The sequence below is a fragment of the Panulirus ornatus genome, chromosome 64 (genome assembly GCF_036320965.1).
Source record: "Panulirus ornatus isolate Po-2019 chromosome 64, ASM3632096v1, whole genome shotgun sequence".
NCBI lineage: Eukaryota > Metazoa > Arthropoda > Malacostraca > Decapoda > Palinuridae > Panulirus > Panulirus ornatus.
In genome coordinates, this window is record NC_092287.1 from 20,235,911 (window position 1) to 20,257,489 (window position 21,579).

The window sequence follows — 21,579 nt, forward strand, 5'->3', positions numbered from 1 at the left end:
TCCCAAGTACACTTGGGAACTTACCTTGTTTCATTTTCCCCTTGGACTCATAGGAATATATATATATATATATATATATATATATATATATATATATATATATATATATATATATATATATATATATATATATATGCTGATAACCACGGGGAAAATAAAACACTTTAAGTTCCTTAGTGCACTTCTATTGCCTCGAATGGATACTCTAATAGCCAAACTACCATTCTCGGCCATTAGTAGTGAGATTACTGTAATTCAAATACGTATTTCCAAAAGATTTACAAACGTCTCTTGTGTACAAATACACGCACAACAGGCGTAAGGCATCCCATATTGGTAAAACGGTTCCTTATGGAGTCTCGAACTGCGGATCATTATTTCGCTCGGCTCGAACTGTTACTCCAACAGCCTAACTGCCATCTCGGCCATTATAAAATCACCCGCTGGAGTGTGTATGATCGCCCCGTGTTAACGTCGTCCACTTTCTCAGTCGTAGGGAGGAGACCGTAGGAGGTGGACCCTCTGGTCAGTGAGGTGATTATGTACCAGTGGAAGAATAAGCCCCTTGGTGTGGGAGCGCAAACCCACTCATACCCTACTGAGCAACAGATCTGGTAAGAATTGTTTACACTGGTGTTTAACTGTTAGTTTTACAGTTTTACAGAATAAGCTCCCATGGAACATGTTCAGAGCAAAATGATTAATATCTTCACAATTAGGCTTGACCAATTATCATAACGTAGTGTTATGATCATGTAATGTTGTTAATTTTCTTTGATATCCTTTTTAAGGAGTTGTATTTACTTAACCTCCTTGTCGTTTTGACTTGTGTTTTATATCAAAAACATTTTAGTTCCTTTTATGTCGTTCAATTAAGCAATCATTATGTTTTGTGAATAGCGCCATTAAATTTGTGTTTATATACTATTCGAGGTGTTTCTCTATATAAATTGCACTAGATGTAGTTGAAGGATTTTATGTTATTTTTAGGTTATGAAAATGAAGCAGATTTGTTTGAAAACGTTTAAGATATTCAAAGCAATACTAGTGTTTCTCTTCATCATACGACTACGCTTTCCAAGGAAGAAGTATGCCATTGACATACACACACACACACACACATACACACACACACACACACACACACACACACACAGGAACAAACATACGTATATTATGATGTCTTAGGCATCAATGTGGCATTTAACAATTACCACAAAGGTGTCGGTTTTAGGAAGCGATGATAGACGAATGGTTCTCTTCACTGTGTTTCTAACCTGACCATTGTAACTGTTCGCTACACAGTGTAGACTAGGTCGTTTTCTGTCTTAATGCTGCCATATCAAGCAACACAATTTTTTTTTCACCTCAATTCTTTGAAGATAATCTTATGGGGTTTAATGTTAATGTTCATTGCACCGATGTCACATGACACACACACCACTCGCTCTTCCTACCATTTCAATACGCTGTTCTTGTTACTATGGAATTCTTTTGTATATTAAGATGCTCATCATCATGGCGTTCCTACAGCAGTCAGCTACAGTTGCTGACTGTATGTTTACCTAATTGTACTGTACGGGAAGGGGATTCTGTATTTGTGTGCCATTACTCATTGCATGTTACGGGGAGAGAGTTTTACACTTGTGTTGCACGTCTCTTAATCTTATATATATATATATATATATATATATATATATATATATATATATATATATATATATATATATATATATGCACTGTGATATACAAAGATATATATCATATAAACCTCCAACAGCCAGGCCCATATCCTAGCGGTAGCATTCCCGCCTTGTGGCACAGGGGTCCCGGGTTCGATCCTGGCTGTTGGAGGTTTGTATGTTTTATGGGGGTGCGCGTTCATATGCACTTTATTCGTAAATATATATATATATATATATATATATATATATATATATATATATATATATATATATATATATATATATATATATATATACACACACACACCAGTCTAGATTTGTGTGTGTCTGTGTGTGTTTGTATGTCATGATAGATGATGATAATTATAATAAACGGTTTAATTACTTTAGGTAGCCATTCAGGTGCAATTAATCAACAAATCATAACAGAGTTTAGATTCAAGGTAGAGCTGGATAGTTCCACGCTTTGTACAAGCATAGGAAGGAGTTACATCTGCATAATCAGAGTTGCAGATATACGGGAAGTTTTCCTGAGTGAATACTCTGGTTCATACGTTATGCATTTAGTGATAATTAATTAAACATTTAATGATGAATAGTGAAATGTTATAGCAATATAGTAGTCGTGTGTGTGTGTGTGTGTGTGTGTGTGTGTGTGTGTGTGTGTGTGTGTGTGATAATTTCACCTCTTTCAGATGAAGCATTTCTGTGATACAGAGAAGTAACTTGTGGGTTTCACCTCCACAGATGTGTGTTGGAAGGAGGGGATGGATCCACACTGCCTTATTATGTCCAGTGTTTGCTGAGGTTAATCCTCCCAGTCCTGTAGGCCACATCTCGTCTGGCGAACTGGAGGACGAAACGTAAGTACATTACTCATCATTTGCACTGTCGTTGTCATAGACGGAGAGGGAAGGAGGTTTGTATACCATGGATGCGGGAAACCGATTACCGTCCATTATGAATTTAAATGATTTATATATGAGTTCTGCGGTTGATTATGAATTGATAAGGTTATGTACTGTGTTGTCAAGGTCAGAAATATTTGGATTTGGTTTATATAAGTTCTGGGGTTGATTATGAATCGATAAGGTTATGTAACATGTTGTCAAGGTCAGAGATATTTAGATTTGGTTTATATAAGTTCCGGGGTTGATTATGAATCTATAAGGCTATGTACCGTGTTGTCAAGGTCTGAGATATTTGAATTTCTGTTTATTATTCTATTGGAAGGTTCTATTTCTTCCTCTGGGTTACCAGACTGCTTGAAATACGGGTAAACATTGAACGTGTGATAACGTTAGATGCGCGATTGTTGTGGTGAAGTAAACAATGATTGTAAATAGTTGTGTACGGTCTCCACATTTTGTTTTTCTGTCGAATTCAGCTTGAGAGAGGCTTAGGTTACCTATGGCGTCTCTTGTGTTCTGTGGTCGTTAAATGAGTGTTGGTGCTGCCATCTGGTGTATCACTATCTCGCCTCGCTACGTCGCTAAGATCTACTGTAGAATTTTGACAAGCTTGAGTTCAACAGCTTTGGTTTGCCCTCGTAGAACTGATTTCAGTTCATGATTATGGTGTTTGATGTTGTTCCCAAGTCTGGTACTCTAAAAAAAATGTGTGCAAAGGGGTAGCCACCTTTGTTTTTTCTTTCCTTTCCTTTTTCCGTGAGCAGACGCTTGGTGTGCGCGTGTATGGGACACTGCCTAAGCCTTCTATGTTTAGGGATAGTGAGAGTGGCTCATGATTTTAGGTATTATCGTGTCTCAAGGAGAATGTTTGTAGTAAGTAATAGTCGGTCCACAAGATGGGTAATGGTAGTGTTAAAATTCCTCCCTTGCGACAAGGTCCTCTAGGTGGGTGGTTCTATGTGTGAATTGCCGTGTTTGATATGTCTTCAACCTAAGGAAGGCTCGTTATGCCCTCTTGTATTGCAGTCTCGCACTGTATGGTCAAATCAACGAATATTCTCCATTCTTAAGTCGTCATGCAGCATGTCGAAAAGCCTATCGTAATCTCTGAAAAAGAAAAGACATACGAACAAGACGTATAGGATTTTATTGTGTGAAAGAGCAGGTAGACAGAGCATGGATAGAATCAATCATTCTTATCCTTACATCTATATGACATCATCTTGGGCTAGGGTGCGTTGTGTACTGGCAAACCCACACCTATGGTACTGTTAGCACGACTGTCCTTTTGACGAATGTGAAATCTGGTGGTTTAGTGTATCAGAACCTATCTTAATATGTAATAGTAAGTCATGTGAGACCAAAAAAGAGCATTTACATATACTCATTTCGGCTCAAGATCGACGGGAAATAAGAAAATAAACATGAAATAAAGGGAACGCTTTTGATAATGTTTCCACGAACCAGATACATAGTGCGTGGTCTTATCCCTAACACTTGGAAAGTGTTGAAGATACAAGTGATAAAAGCTGTCCCACTACGTAAACGGGTGGTGGACACTGGAAATATTCAATTCCAGCTTCGCTAAGGATGTTAAATCTCGTGTGTACCTATATATATATATATATATATATATATATATATATATATATATATATATATATATATATATATATATATATATAAATCATCGACCAGCTCCCAAGGGGTAGATGAACAGCTGGGCAAACTGTGGACTGACGACTGCAACCAGGATTCAAACCTGTGCGCTCGACCCTGGGCGGCCCGTGGATGTATCTTGGTGAGGAACGCTAAACACTACGCCACGGACGTGCAGAGATATTCAGACATAATGGTCATCATTCGGTGCGGCAATCCAAGTTATGGTTCGCCACATCTGCGTGTCACCAGAGTCTGATGAAGAGAATGGCTTTTGACAGCCAGAGTGACATAACTTAGGAGTGTCCATAAGAGGATTAGAATTGGACTTTGAACACCAAAGTGACATGACCGAACCTATTCAGTGAGTTCTATAAAGGGTTGGCACACTACGTGACACTATGGTTCAGTCTCCTATAGACTACAAAATGTAACAAGATGATGAAAAAGATGCAATGTCTTTTTAACTTTCCCCTCAGTGTTAAGTAGACATACGCTTGGCCTACATTTAATATGACGCCCACCCTCTCACCATGTGTAATTTGTACTGCACCATGTGTAATTTGTACTGCACCATGTGTAATAGTGTACATCTTACGAGGAGGGACTCGCTCAGGTTAAACTTGATGTGGAATGTTGGTCGAGTTTCCTTGCCGACCATCAGCAGGAAAGCGGCCACTGGATGTATGCTGACTGGAATGGGTCGCACCTTTGACCCAGTGGCAGACAAGAAATCCGGCTGGAAAATCTTCAGTCTCAAGCTAGCTCGCCCAGGCTGGTCCCTCCCTGTCTTGTCTACTTACCCTGTCCCCCCTGCCAAAAAGTCCTTTCACGTGGAAACATAAATATCACAACCCTTGGGTTATGTAACACTCGTGTCTCATCACAATTAACTTGCTGTAAGACTTAGTAGATCCTCGTACATTTATGGTGATAGATTTGTGCTTGAAATGGAATCCAAGTAATTAAAAAAAGATTTGTGCTTGAAATGGAATCCAAGTAATTAAAAAAAGATTTGTGCTTGAAATGGAATCCAAGTAATTAAAAAAAGATTTGTGCTTGAAATGGAATCCAAGTAATTAAAAAAAGATTTGTGCTTGAAATGGAATCCAAGTAATTAAAAAGGAATTGTTGATCATGCTATGACATCTCCAACATTTGACGATTATGAGCAATTATAAACTAATATCTTAATTACTATAAGATTGATAGATTGATAAAAGAATTACCTTCTTGTAATTACTTTTAAAATGAAACATACGAGACATAGAGGAGCCAAAACTTCGCTATAGTAATGATGATGACACAGTTACCTTTGAAGGTTAGTGTGTTACATTTCTATAGAGAGAAGGGTGTTTCCAGGGCTGGCTTGGTTGTGATGTAAGTTGGTCTCTCGAAGTCGAAGGGTATTACGGAAACCTCAGCCATGTGCAAAACTGAGGAGATCACTTTTGAAGAATTCGTTTTACGTTATTTTTTTTTTCTTTCGTGTGATTAAAGTCTTCCCTTTGGCCTTCCTCTCTCTCTCTCTCTCTCTCTCTCTCTCTCTCTCTCTCTCTCTCTCTCTCTCTCTCTCTCTCTCTCTCTCTTTCTTTACTAGCCAATCAGTTTTTAAGGCCAATGATAATTTCACTGTTCATTTCAACAAATACATTTGTTTCAACCCTTATCTCACAGCACTGTGCTATCATGTCCCTTAATCCTCACGGTAAAGTGTGTATAGCCCTAGTCTCCGACACTCCGCTCATACAGGCCTTGTTTTCCTTCGCTGGATAAGCCTAGCGCCTCTCGCTCGCTCCCCCACCTCCTCTCACTCCGCTCATACATGTTTGTTCTCCTTCGCTGGATAAGCCTAGCGACTCTCGCTCGCTCCCCCACCTCCTCTCACTCCGCTCATACATGTTTGTTCTCCTTCGCTGGATAAGCCTAGCGCCTCTCGCTCGCTCCCCCACCTCCTCTCACTGCGCTCATACAGGCCTTGTTTTCCTTCGCTGGGTAAGCCTAGCGCCTCTCGCTCGCTCCCCCACCTCCTCTCACTCCGCTCATACATGTTTGTTTTCCTTCGCTGGGTAAGCCTAGCGCCTCTCGCTCGCTCCCCCACCTCCTCTCATATCCTGCCGTACAAATGGTTATCCTCTTTTTACAGTGCGCACCGCTGCGCTCATGTTTATTTGTCGCAACGTTTTGTTCATCTTTCCCGCCTGAGTGTGTCTGGCGTAACCTACGATCTGGGAAGTGATTTTCCATCCTAGTGTAAGCAGTTCATCCATCATAAGACCGAACGTCTCGTTGTTCGTGGTAGGTTCTGTGTGTCTAGTTGACTTTGGAGTTGGACGTTGTCTTGCTCCCGCGCCTGTGTCTTTCAACCCCACACACACACAAAGCGCTGGCAGGAAAACGTCTTTCTGCTGCCAACTTTATATTGTAATAACATCCTTCCAAGGTTAGTTGATGGTGTGTTCTCTCGTGTTAGTTAAAGTTTATCTAGCTAGTTGTGCTAGCTGCTGCTCTGAGCCATTTTACCCCACTTATTGTATAACTTCATCTCCAAAACACCTATTGACGTAAGGGAAGGTACGATTTGATACTGTACTGTAACATGGATGTATAGAATTAGATAATATATCAGTCCTTCGGTACTGGATGAACAAGGGATTGAATAGTTACGACCCTTGAGCATATAGTTACGACCCTTGAGCATATAGTTACGACCCTTGAACATATAGTTACGACCCTTGAGCATATAGTTACGACCCTTGAGAATATTGTTACGACCCTTGAGCATATAGTTACGACCCTTGAGAATATTGTTACGACCCTTGAGCATATAGTTACGACCCTTGAGCATATAGTTACGACCCTTGAACATATAGTCACGACCCTTGAGCATATAGTTACGACCCTTGAGCATATAGTTACGACCCTTGAGCATATAGTTACGACCCTTGAGCATATAGTTACGACCCTTGAACATATAGTTACGACCCTTGAACATATAGTTACGACCCTTGAGAATATTGTTACGACCCTTGAGCATATAGTTACGACCCTTGAACATATAGTTACGACCCTTGAGCATATAGTTACGACCCTTGAGCATATAGTTACGACCCTTGAGAATATAGTTACGACCCTTGAGCATATAGTTACGACCCTTGAACATATAGTTACGACCCTTGAACATATAGTTACGACCCTTGAGCATATAGTTACGATCCTTGAGCATATAGTTACGATCCTTGAGCATATAGTTACGACCCTTGAGCATATAGTCACGACCCTTGAACATATAGTTACGACCCTTGAGCATATAGTTACGACCCTTGAGCACGACGCTACGACTCCTCACTGCGACATGACGACCCGTGAGCAACGACCTTTAAGACCCTTGATCACGATGGTACGACTCATAACACGACGTTACAATCTTTCAAGCATGATCGTATGGTACATACGACCCTCATAACCCTTACTTAAGGGTCTGGTCAGATCTGGGTCACGCCACCATACGTATGGGTTGTACTATCGTGTGAACGAAGAAGGGGGTCGGTCTGTTCTGTTCAAAAGGGATTGAAGAAGTCGTTGAAGAAATTAGAAATGAAGGGAAGAAAACAAATATTAGTTCAATACGACCCTCATAACCCTTACTTAAGGGTCTGGTCAGATCTGGGTCACGCCACCATATGTATGGGTTGTACTATCGTGTGAACGAAGAAGGGGGTCGATCTGTTCTGTTCAAAGGGGATTGAAGAAGTCGTTGAAGAAATTAGAAATGAAGGGAAGAAAACAAATATTAGTTCAATACTACACCTACAGGTTGAACGTCACTTGATGAAGATGTGGAGGTAAAACGTAAAAGACATTGTTATTAACGTTACAAACTTAGGTATTGTTATACTGTGGCATCCTGTTGGCTTTTATAATTGTATACTTCTTACTCAAGAACTACCTAACACATGATAGAATATTTGGCTTCCCTTTTTTCTTCAAAAAGGATTGACAACGTACGAAGGACTAACCAAACAATATTCGTTTAAAACAACACTCTCCCATAACGTTTAAAATTGAAGACGACACATGCCACATCCTCAGGTTCCCTCGACAGACGTTATTTGCACAGTTAAAAGATTATATGACGAGCAATTCTCTCTGGCTTCTTATGTATAATTTCTCCACATTACGTTCTAAGATTCCGCTGTTCTTTGTACACCATCAAGATTCCTTTTGTTTTCAAGCCACACTCGTAGACTTGCTGTGGGAGATGAGGTTGTCTGGACCACCTCGTCCAATGTTACTCTTTGTATCATAGTGGAAAAATGTGAAAGTATAAAGAAAAAAGGAAAAGTTACGAAGTCACCCTGGTCAACTGGGAGGCGAGGTGAGTGATGTATGGTGGTTCTGTGTTGTCAAATATTGGCTCGGATCGTCATTAGACAGCTCCAGCTGGCACACAGGCGGACTGCCAATTACGTCCCCTTCTTTGGCATTCAGCTGATGCAAACTTTGCAACGGTTTGGACTCAGGCAATATTTGGTCTCATACAACGGTGTGTCAGTTGCATGCAATGGTTCGTCTCGTGTATTTTAGTTGGTTTCATACATTCGTTGGGCCTTATACAACAGCTGGTGCCATTGCTCGAAACTCTTCATACCTTACAGTGTAGTCCAGAAACTACAGTGGAATCATTTATCCCTCGTATTTAAATACAAGATACGACACATTTATTTGGGAATCTGCGCACGCATGATACAGTATTCTTCATGAACAACACAGTAGTGAGTGTATGTCAATGTCCAAATGAAATTATACATCTATAACAATCAGATACTTGGTGTTCTAGATTTCATCATAACGACTAAACGACTCACAATATGGATACGAGGATCCAGCGATAGGTTGACGTGAGGGCCATATATCACACTACTCAGGGGGTTGGGTTTGCTGCAAGCGTACCTACACAGGGATGGTTTTATTTCCTGTACGTCTCAAGGAGATAAGGGCTGATGTCACAGGGATGGTTTTATTTCCTGTACGTCTCAAGGAGATAAGGGCTGATGTCACAGGGATGGTTTTATTTCCTGTACGTCTCAAGGAGATAAGGGCTGATGTATCATAAATAAACTAGATAGGGATGACTCCGTGTCCTGCACCACTAGACACTTGAACGCGGATGGTTTTGTTCGCTGTTTACTACTTAAACAACGGCGGATCTGTCCTTAGTGCACCTGGACGGAGGTGGTTATGGCCCAAGTATATCTTTTTTCTACGTGTGAATCACTGTACCTCAACACACGTCTGGGTACAGAAGAGCAGGGAAGTTGACCTCAGGCCATAAGGAGGGTTAGCGATCGGTTCTGAACCCATCGATCGGTTCTGAACCCACCTAGACACAGGACAACCGCCCCAGCAACGCCTCTATAGGAAGGGGTTTGTAGTGTGGGGCTGGAAGTGTTGTGAACATATATGGACAAGGTCGCGAGAGTTGCTCATAAAATCCCTCATCACATATTGATGTCGATTTGGCAGTGAAGTGTGGCACGTTCATAAAATCCCTCATCACATATTGATGTCGATTTGGCAGTGAAGTGTGGCACGTTCATAAAATCCCTCATCACATATTGATGTCGATTTGGCGGTGAAGTGTGGCACGTTCATAAAATCCCTCATCACATATTGATGTCGATTTGGCAGTGAAGTGTGGCACGTTCATAAAATCCCTCATCACATATTGATGTCGATTTGGCAGTGAAGTGTGGCACGTCTTCAGTCAGGATAGGGGACGAAGTGGGAGAGCCTCGATGCCTGAATGATATTGTAAATGTTTGTACCATGATGTTTGTATCGGAACTCCAGTGTGTACACGAAGCCACACATAACCCCTCACCTATAGCCACACACCACACCACTACTGCCCCAGCGTCACACCTTACCACACCTCCAGCGTCACACCTTACCACACCCCCAGCGTCACACCTTACCACACCCCCAGCGTCACACCTTACCACTCCCCCAGCGTCACACCTTACCACACCCCCAGCGTCACACCTTACCACACCCCCAGCGTCACACCTTACCACACCCCCAGCGTCACACCTTACCACACCCCCAGCGTCACACCTTACCACACCCCCAGCGTCACACCTTACCACACCCCCAGCGTCACACCTTACCACACCCCCAGCGTCACACCTTACCACACCCCCAGCGTCACACCTTACCACACCCCCAGCGTCACACCTTACCACACCCCCAGCGTCACACTCCTCACAAACGCTTTACCACACCGCCCTCCAAACGCCAGACCACATCCCCTTCCATCACACCACACTACACCACACCACACCACACCACACCACACTACACTACACCACACCACACCACACCACACTACACCACACCACACCACACTACACCACACCACACCACACCACACTACACCACACCACACCACACCACACTACACCACACCACACCACACTACACCACACCACACCACACCACACCACACTACACCACACCACACCACACCACACTACACCACACCACACCACACCACACTACACCACACCACACCACACCACACTACACCACACCACACCACACCACACTACACCACACACCACACCACACCACACTACACCACACCACACCACACCACACTACACCACACACCACACCACATTACACTACACACACACCACATTACACTACACCACACACCACACCACACTACACCACACTACACACCACATTACACTACACCACACCACACCACACCAACCACACTACACCACACCACACCACACTACACCACACCACACCACACCACACTACACTACACCACACACCACACCACACCACACTACACCACACACCATACCACACCACCCCACGCCACGCCACACCACACTTCAAAAAAACAGATCGGGTTTCAGAGAGAGAGAGAGAGAGAGAGAGAGAGAGAGAGAGAGAGAGAGAGAGAGAGAGAGAGAGAGAGAGAGAGTGTAGCTCTATGTGGCCATTATTTTTCGTCACTCAGTCAACAAGTTGAGAAAGTTTCAACTCCTTCCCAGGTTTATGCGGTGGATTCTCGCCCCTTTAGTCCAGTCCCTGGGAATCCTTCTCCGCTGGTCATGGTCGAAGATTGTCTTTGGACGAAAAATCCTCTTTATTTAATATTTTTTTTTTTCTTTCAAGAGAACTGAGTTTCAGGGAGAGTTATGAAAGCCACAAGAGTGTACAAGTTATCATTAATAACTACATTGTACTACGTGATACGTATATATTAATTATCATAATCATTTCACTATGGTGTATGACCCGGACTGAAGTTAGTATATCACTGGTTTTACCAATCCTTAGATTTTATTTTTTTTTCACGTATGGAATCCCATGGCTGCGTTACCTCCAGCAGCATGAAAATGTAGACTCCTTTGGTGTGAATGGTTTTCCCTGACGAGACTGGATTCTCAGTGATACAATCTTGCCAACACTCGTTTCTTCGTTCCCGCTCTGATCTCTTTAATAAAGACGATCAAATAGTTTATCAGTTCCCCCCTCTGATCTCCTTAATAAAAGACGATCAACTCGCTTATCAGTTCCCCGCTCTGATCTCTTCAATAAAGACGATCAAATCGTTTATCATTTCCCGCTCTGATCTCTTTAACAAAAGACGATCAAATAGTTTATCATTTCCCCGCTTTGATCTCGTTAATAAAAGACGATCAACTCGTTTATCATTTCCCCGCTCTGATCTCTTTAACAGAAGACGATCAACTCGTTTATCATTTCCCGCTCTGTTCTTGTTAACAAAAGACGGTCGACTCGTTTATCATTTCCCCGCTCTGTCTCTTTAATAAAAGACGATCAAATCGTTTATCATTTCCCGCTCTGATCTCTTTAACAAAAGACGATCAACTCGTTTATCAGTTCCCTGCTCTTAATGTCTTCTTAATTAAAGAGAGGCTGCCGGTGTATCATTTCCCTGCTCTTAATCTCTCCTTAATTAAAGACAGGCGGTGCAACTACTTGCAGGGGGAGCACGGTAACACCCCTCTGTCTGTCTGTCTATCTATCTATCTATCTGTCTATCTATCTATGTATCTATGTATCTATCGGTCTGTCTATGTATCTATCTATCTATTTGTCTATCTACCTCTCTATCTGTTTATCTATCTATCTATTCATCTATCTATCTATCGATCTATCTATCTATCTGTCAATCTATCTATCTCTCTATCTATTGGCACTGTAATAGAACCTAAGAAACTGTACTTACACTGTAACTTGCCTTGGCAAATTAACTATACTGGTAGTGTCATCCACCCTGGCAAACTGCGCTGGTATTATAATTTGGCACGAACGACTCTACTGGGCATTACAACTCGCCCTGTCACGTTGCATCATCACTTAACCTTGGGGGATTATAGTGATACTATACTTCACTCTGGTGATCTGTAATAGCGGTATACACGGTAAATCATAACATTATCGTAACTCACTGTTGCGTGTCGTAATGATATCATAACCTACCGTAGGGTATTATAGTGGAATGGACTTAGCAGCGAATGGAACCATGGAAGCGGAAGTGGGTCACAGGGTGGGGAAGGGGGCGAAGGTTCTGGGAGCGATGAAGAATGTGCATGGAAGGAGAGAAACGTTATCTCGGAAAGAAAGAATGGGTATGTTTGAAGGAGTAGTGGTTGCAACAATGTTATATGGTTGAGAGGCATAGGCTATAGATGGGGTTGTGCGGAGGAGGATGGATGTGTTGAAAATGAAATGCCTGAGGACCATGTGTGGTGTGAGGTGGTTTGCCCGAGTTAGTAATGAGAGGGTGGGAGAGACGTGTGGAAATGAAAAGAGTATGGTTGAGAGAGCAGAAGAGGGTGTGTTAAAATGGTTTGGATATATGGAGAGAATGAGTGAGGAAAGATTGACAGAGAGGATATATGTGTCAGACATGGAGGGAAGAAGGAGAATTGGGAGACTAAATTGGAGGTGGAAGGATGAAGTGAAAAAGATCTTAAGCGATCGGGGCCTGAACATACAGGAGGGTGAGAGGCGTGCAAGGAATAGAGTGAATTGGAACTGTGTGGTATACTGGGATTGGCGTGCTATCAATGGACTGAACCAGGGCATGTGAAACGTCTGGGATAAATCATGGAAAAGTCTGTGGGGTCTGGATGTGGATAGGAGCTGTGGTTTCGGTGCATTACACATGACAGCTAAAGACTGAGTGCGAAGGAATGTGGCCTTTTTTTTGTCTGTTTTCCTGGCTCTACCATGCTGAAGTAGGGGGTAGCGATGCTGTTTCCTGTAGGGCGGGGTGGCGCCAGGAATGGATGAAGGCAAGCAAGTATGAATATGTACAGATGTTATATACGTGTGTATGTATGTATATATGCGTGTAGTGGCGTTTATGAGTGAATGGATCATTCTTCTTCCGTTTCCTGGCGCTTCTTATCTGACGCGGGAAAAAGCGATTGAGTATGATAGAAATGATATATATATATATATATATATATATATATATATATATATATATATATATATATATATATATGTATATATAGGATTTTCAGTATCGGTTTCATAATCGAATAACTTTAAAAAAGGTATATAAGCTAAATCTGAATTTAAAACCTCACTTTCCAATCATTCATTCTAAAGACGGACACACTAGAGTCATCCAGTAATCCCTCGGTAAATGTTGGCCAAGTCTAACGGTACGAATCCGGGTCTTTACAGCACCTCCGGATTCGCTCGTGCAACTTTCCGCGAATTTAACAGCTTCGCCTGCCACGCCAGGCAACCCTGGCAGCATTTGGGTCATGGATTTTTTCCGGACTCGTTGCCGAAACAGATACCTGACTGCAGTGGTAACAATTGTCTGTCATCTCGTCCTGAGCCTCTGGGACGAAATGTGATGACAGTGTAACATCCAGTGTAACATCAAGTGGTGCAGGGTCGTCCAGTTCTTGGCCTCTGAAGCCTGGATCCGTGTGGGTGGAGGAACTCGAGCATAAATCCAGACGTGCTGGAAAACCCCCAAGTGTGGACCAGGGTTATTTGAGCTGGCTGGACCGCGGTCCAGTTCCAGAGCCGCTCTGAGTTTCACGGAGGACCACACCCTCTCTTCTTGTATGCAGAGCGGACTCGCTCACGAGAAAGAATACGACTTCAGAACGGGTTTCCTTTCCAGTACGTTGATAATGGGTAGCATTTCATAAAACCATATCGTGTTTTAAGATGAATCTTTCCCCCAGTTATGTGGAGAAAGCCCACATCAGCTTCAAATAAATCGTAACGCGAGCTCTCATTTATGTTTGATCACGTTCATGTAAAGGAAGCCTTCATGTGGTACTTTGCCACCTAGGAGTATTGTGTGACTGGAGTCTTTACTCATTGTAAATGAGTATCTCTGGTGTAAGATGGCTACATTACTGGAAGCCACAGGTGTAGACGGCTACATTACTGGAAGCCACATGTGTAGACAACCATATTACTGGAAGCCACATGTGTAAACGGCTACATTACTGGAAGCCACAGGTGTAGACAACCACGTTACTGGAAGCCATATGTGTAGACGGCCACATTGCTGGAAGCCACGGGTGTAGACAACCACGTTCCTGGAAGCCACAGGTGTGGACAACCACGTTCCTGGAAGTCACGGGTGTAGACAACCACTTTACTGGAAGCTACATGTGTAGACAGCTACATTACTGGAAGACACATGTGTAGACGGCTACCTTACTGGAAGCCACAGGTGTAGACAGCCACGTTCCTGGAAGCCACAGGTGTGGACAACCACGTTACTGGAAGCCACAGGTGTAGACAACCATGTTACTGGAAGCCACAGGTGTAGACGACCACATTGCTGGGAGCCACAGGTGGAAACAGCCACACAACTGGAAATCAGATGTGTACCCGGCCACATATCTGGAAGCCACAGGTGTGGACGGCCACATTACTTGAAATCAAAGGCATACATGGCCACAGTGGAAGCCACGGAAATAGCCAACCACATTAATGGAAGTCACAGACGTAGACGACCATATCAATGTTACTTTCGATTAAGTTACCAATGTCAGTGGATTACGCACCTCTTGACACACTGTCTTTCTCTTTGCTGACAACTGTCCCTTTAGTGCCAGCTGTTGTATAGTGCCAGCTGTTGTATAGTGCCAGCTGTTGTGTAGTGCCAGCTGTTGTATAGCGCCAGCTGTTTTTGAAACGATGGCGGTAGATGGGAGTTGTTATCAGCTGTATACAAAGCCAGCAGTTGCAGAAACAGTGGCTGTAGATGGCAGTTGGTATAACCTGTATATATTAGTCAGTTAGCTGTTGCAGCAACACTGGTTGTAGACACTGTGTTTGTATTCATCTATCCGTGTCAGTTGTAACAATATTAGTTCGGATGTGTTAACTCTTCTTACATCCGTGTCACGTTCCACCATGACTCTCTCTCTTTCATATATATATATATATATATATATATATATATATATATATATATATATATATATATATTCCTATGAGTCCATGGGGAAATTGGAACACGATAAATTCCCAAGTGCACTTTCGTGTAATAATCACATCATCAGGGGAGACACAAGAGAGAAATATAACAGTCAGTTGATATGTATAAGGGAGACCGTCGAGAATATAAAGTGCCAACTCGCTCTCCAGGGAAAGATCAGGATGAAACTTCAGTGTTGATACATAATCTGAAGCATATCGTGGAACTACATAGAGTAATCCTTTTGGCAAAAGTTAACTTTATATCGAATATGTTTTTTTAAGATGCGTCGAGCGTTGTAATACACCTAGGGTTATCTGCGAGCAATTTGACCTTTGAATATGACGGATCATTCCATGAGCACTACAGTTCGTTCCTTGAGCACAACATTCGACCCTTGAGTACTTAATTTCATTCCGTGATTACTACGGTTCATTCCATTTGCACAACAATCAACACTTGAGCACTACAGTTCATTCCTTGAGCACGGCAGTATGATCCTGAGGTATGATGAGTTTACCCTTCCACATGACCGACACGGGTCAGTGTGAACCTCAAGCCATCATTCGCAAAAGGTCGTGCCTCTTTGATAAAAAGGTGTCGTATCATCTTGTTCAAGAGTCGATGTCCCGTCGTACATTAAAGAGATTAACGAGATATATCAGACAGACTCTCGAGACATCTAAAGAAACCAGGGCATGGATTCTGAGGAGCTGCAGGCGATGTAGAATGGGAGATGAAGTAGTCGCCTTGGGAGCAGGGAAAGGATATGAGATTGTAGGTTGAAGGGAATACGTTCATGAGTGTCTTTGTGAGTGGATGTTGTGGCGGCCAGTGGATGTTCTGGTGGCCAACAGATGTTGTGGTGGGGGAAGGTGGGGAGGTGGTGGTGATCAACAGATGTTGTGGTGGTCAACGGATGTTGTGATGGTGGATGTTGTGATGATTGGAAGGTGTGGTGACGTCAGGAAACACACACACACACACACACACACACACACACACACACACACACACACACACACACACACACACACACACACACTCTCTCTCTCTCTCTCTCTCTCTCTCTCTCTCTCTCTCTCTCTCTCTCTCTCTCTCTCTCTCTCTCTCTCTCTCTCTCTCTCTCTCTCTCTCTCTCTCTCTCTCTCTCACTATTCGTCAATCTTACCCTTACTGACATGTAAACAACTGAACTTAAAAAGGGAACAGGTGTGTTTGCACATGTATATATCCTATTTGTGAAGGAAGGGGGTATACAACCGACTATTGTTTATCTATCATTCGAACCTGAACAGTATTTTTTTGGCCATTACCATTTGGAGCATATGCGCTTGGATGACCAAGTATTTTCTTGGTATAGTAAGTCTCTGTATATAGCTATGTCTATAATGGCAAGCTAGAAATAATGGTACCAAATGTGGATGTAGGATTAATCAGGATATGGGCGCTTGGAATATTCTTCATTTCTTGAATATTTGTCTTTACAGTTGATTTCTAAATCTAACAAAATTGGTATATTGAAAGGTTAATATATTTTTTCCCATGTTAATATGCTGAGAGGGGCAACTGGAGGGATGTCTGATTATTATCTTGTGGAGGCGAAGGTGAAGATATGTAGAGGTTTTCAAAAAAGAAAAGAGAATGTTGGAGTGAAAAGAGTAGTGAGAGTAAGTGAGCTTGTAAAGGAGACATGTAGGAGGAAGTACCAGGAGAGATTGAGTGCAGAATGGCAAAAGGTGAGAGCAAATGACGTAAGGGGAGTGCGGGAGGAATGGGATGTATTTAGGGAAGCAGTGATGGCTTGCGCAAAAGATGCCTGTGGCATGAAAAAGGTGGGTGGTGGGCAGATTAGAAAGGGTAGTGAGTGGTGGGATGAAGAGTTAAGATTGTTAGTGAAAGAGAAGAAAGAGGCATTTGGACGGTTTCTGCAGGGAAATAGTGCAAATGACTTTGAGATGTATAAAAGAAAGAGGCAGGAGGTCAAGAGAAAGGTGCAAGAGGTGAAAAAGAGGGCAAATGAGAGTTGGGGTGAGAGAGCATCATTTAATTTTAGGGAGAATAAAAAGATGTTTTGGAAGGAGGTAAATAAAGTGTGTAAGACAATAGAACAAATGGGAACATCGGTGAAGGGGGCAAATGGGGTGGTAATAACAAGTAGTGGTAAAGTGAGAGAGAGATGGAGTGAGCATTTTGAAGGTTTGTTGAATGTGTTAGATGATAGAGTGGCAGATATAGGGTGTTTTGGTCGAGGTGGTGTGCAAAGTGAGAGGGTTAGGGAGAATGGTTTGGTAAACAGAGAAGAGGTAGTGAAAGCCTTGCGGTAGATGAGATGAAAACCGGCAAGGCGGCGGGTTTGGATGGTATTGCAGTGGAATTTATTAAAAAAGGGGGTGACTGTATTGTTGACTGGTTGGTGAGGATATTCACTGTATGTATGATTCATGGTAAAGTGCTTGAGGAGTGGCAGTATGCATGCATAATGCCATTGTACAAAGACAAAGGGGATAAAGGTGAGTGCTCAAATTACAGAGGTATAAGTTGTTGAGTATTCCTGAGAAATTATATGGGAGGGTATTGAGTGAGAAGGTAAAGGCATGTACGGAGCATCAGATTGGGGAAGAGCAGTGTGGTTTCCGAAGTGGTAGAGGATGTGTGGATCAGGTTGTTGCTTTGAAGAATGTATGTGAGAAATACTTAGAAAAACAGATGGATTTGTATGTAGCATTTATGGATCTGGAGAAGGCATTTGTTAGAGATGCTCTGTGGAAGGTATTAAGGGTATATGATGTTTGAGGTAAGTTGCTAGAAGCAGTGAAAAGTTTTTACCGAGGATGTAAGGCATGTGTACGAATAGGAAGAGAGGAAAGTGATTGGTTCCCAGTGAATGTCGGTTTGTGGCAGGGGTGCGCGATGTCTCCATGGTTGTTATATATTTGTGGATGGGGTTATTAGGGAGGTGAATGCAAGAGTTATGGAAAGAGGGGCAGTTATGCAGTCTGTTGTGGATGAGAGGGCTTGGGAAGTGAGTCAGTTGTTGTTCGCTGATGATACAGCGCTGGTGGCTGATTCGGGTGAGAAACTGCAGAAGCTGTGACTGAACTTGGTAAAGTGTGTGAAATAAGAAAATTGAGAGTAAATGTGGATAAGAGGAAGGTTATTAGGTTCAGTAGGGTTGAGGGACAAGTCAGTTGGGAGGTAAGTTTGAATGGAGAAAAATTGGAGAAAGTGTGGAATGTGTGGAAGGCGAGAACGTTATCTCGGAGAGCAAAATTGGGTATTTTTGAAGGAATAGTGGTTCCAATAATGTTATATAATAGGATTGTGCGTAGGAGGGTTGATGTGTGGGAAATGAGATGTTTGAGGACAGCAAGTGGTGTGAGGTGGTTTGATCGAGTAAGTAATGAAAGGGTGAGAGAGATGTGTGGTAATAAAAAGAGTGTGTTTGAGAGAGCAGAAGAGGGTCTATTGGAATGGTTTGGTCACACGGAGAGAATGAGTGAGGAAAAATTGACAAAGAGGGGTTGACTGTTTTGTACCTTGGTTAATCAGAATTTACAGTGTATGTATAGATCATGATGAGGTGCCTGAGGATTGGTGGAATGCATATTTAGTGATAATTTATAAAGGGAAAGGGTACGAAGGTGAGTGTTCGAACTACAGAAGCAAAAGTTTTTTGACTGTAGGTGGTAAATGGTGAGTGAGAGAGTGTAGGCGTGTTCAGTGCATCAGACAGGGAGGAAAAAAACGTGGTTCAGAGGTGGTATAGGGTGTGTGGATCTGGTGTTTGCTCTTAAGAACGTGTGGAGAAATACCTAGACAAAAAGAAGAAATTGTATGTGACATCTATGGATCTGGAGAAAGCTTGTGACAAGGTTGATAGAGATGCCTTGTGGAAGGTCGTAGGAATATGTGGTTTGGAAGGAAAGCTACTGGAAGTAGTGAGTTTTTTTCTTTCTCTTTACCAAGGGTGTAAAGCGTGTGTATGAGTAGGAAGTTGGTATGCGACAGTGGCGCGTGATGTTACCATAGCTGTTTCTTCAGTTTATATTTAGGATGGTAAGCGAGGTAAATGGAAGGGATCTGGGGAGATGGACAAATGTGCTGTATGTAGGGAATGACGCAGCACTGTTGACAGACTCGAGTGAAAATCTACAGAAAATGTTAACTGAGGTTTAGAGAATGTGTGAAAGAAGGATGTCGATGGTAAATGTAGATAAAAGTGAGGTTATTAGATTTAGCAAGGGAAAGAGACAGGTTAGTTGAGGGTGTGAGTCTGAGTGGAGAAAATTTGAATAATGTGTTTTACATACCTAGAAGCGAGCACAGCATCGAATGGATGGATACATGGAAAAGGAAATGATTTATAGGGTAGGTGAGGGGGCGAAGGTTCTGGAAGCATTGAGAAATGTGTGGAAAGAGAGGTAGTTGTATGAGAGGGCGAAAAATGTGTACGTTTGACGGCTTAGTATTGATGGCTAAGAAAACTGAAGAGGGTTAGCTGAAATGGTTTGGACACATGGGGAAAATGAGAGAGGAGAGGTTGACAAAGAGGATATATGTGTCAGAAGTGTTGAGGGGAGAAGGAGAATGGGAAGACCAAAATAGAAATGGAAGGATGGAGAGGAAAAGATTGTGAATGCATGGGAAATGAACATGAAGGAGAGTTAAAAGCGTGCATAGGATAGAGTGAATTTGAGCTATGTGGTATACAGGGGTCGACATGCTGTCACTGGATTGAACCAGGGCATGTAAAGCAGCCAGGGGAAACCATGGAGTGGTCTGTGGGGACAGAGAATGGACGTGAGCGAATGCAGCCTTTTTTTTTTTTCAGTTCCTGGGGCCATCTCGCTAACGCGGGAACTGTGATCAGTTATGAAAAAATATATCAACTCCTGTGCGTCGCCTATTCTACATTTACGTTACGATAATTACCTCCGATAATTTTCTTAGACTCAGCTAAGTGCTCTTGTATTAACGCATTGCGGCAGCTCACGTCTAACTGAAGGGCGGCATGTCGGATGTCCTCAGCTGGCAATACTGACGCGGGACCACGGTCTTCTCTGTTGCCACAACTCTCCACCTCAGCAGGAAGTCGTGATGGAAGTGAGGCACACGGGACTGGTAAAATCAGAACTCGGGTGGCTAAAGCAACGAGGAAATCCTGTTGGATTTTGGCCACTAGTGTGAGAACAGGTTCCAGATACTCTTCGCGAGCACGACGGTATGGTCCTTGAGCACGAAGGTGTGGTCCTTGAGCACGAAGGTGTGGTCCTTGAGCACGAAGGTGTGGTCCTTGAGCATGAAGGTGTGGTCCTTGAGCATGAAGGTGTGGTCCTTGAGCACGAAGGTGTGGTCCTTGAGCATGAAGGTGTGGTCCTTGAGCATGAAGGTGTGGTCCTTGAGCACGACGATATGGTCCTTGAGCATGAAGGTGTGGTCCTTTAGCACGAAGGTGTGGTCCTTGAGCACGAAGGTGTGGTCCTTGAGCATGAAGGTGTGGTCCTTGAGCACGAAGGTGTGGTCCTTGAGCATGAAGGTGTGGTCCTTGAGCATGAAGGTGTGGTCCTTGAGCATGAAGGTGTGGTCCTTGAGCACGAAGGTGTGGTCCTTGAGCATGAAGGTGTGGTCCTTGAGCACGAAGGTGTGGTCCTTGAGCATGAAGGTGTGGTCCTTGAGCACGAAGGTGTGGTCCTTGAGCATGAAGGTGTGGTCCTTGAGCATGAAGGTGTGGTCCTTGAGCACGAAGGTGTGGTCCTTGAGCATGAAGGTGTGGTCCTTGAGCATGAAGGTGTGGTCCTTG

General features: G+C 43.0%; 1 protein-coding gene across 12 annotated transcripts in view; it reads left to right on the forward strand.

Annotated features, from left to right (window-relative positions):
• Positions 1-509: 509 nt before the first annotated feature.
• LOC139746178 (putative neural-cadherin 2) overlaps positions 510-21,579 on the forward strand; it is a 760,037-nt gene continuing 738,967 nt past the window's right edge. For all 12 annotated transcript variants that reach the window (XR_011712090.1, XR_011712087.1, XR_011712091.1 and 9 more), the window contains exons 1-2: positions 510-614; positions 2,433-2,548. The gene's annotated coding sequence lies outside the window, so the exon portion shown is untranslated. The remainder of the gene's footprint in view (positions 615-2,432; positions 2,549-21,579) is intronic.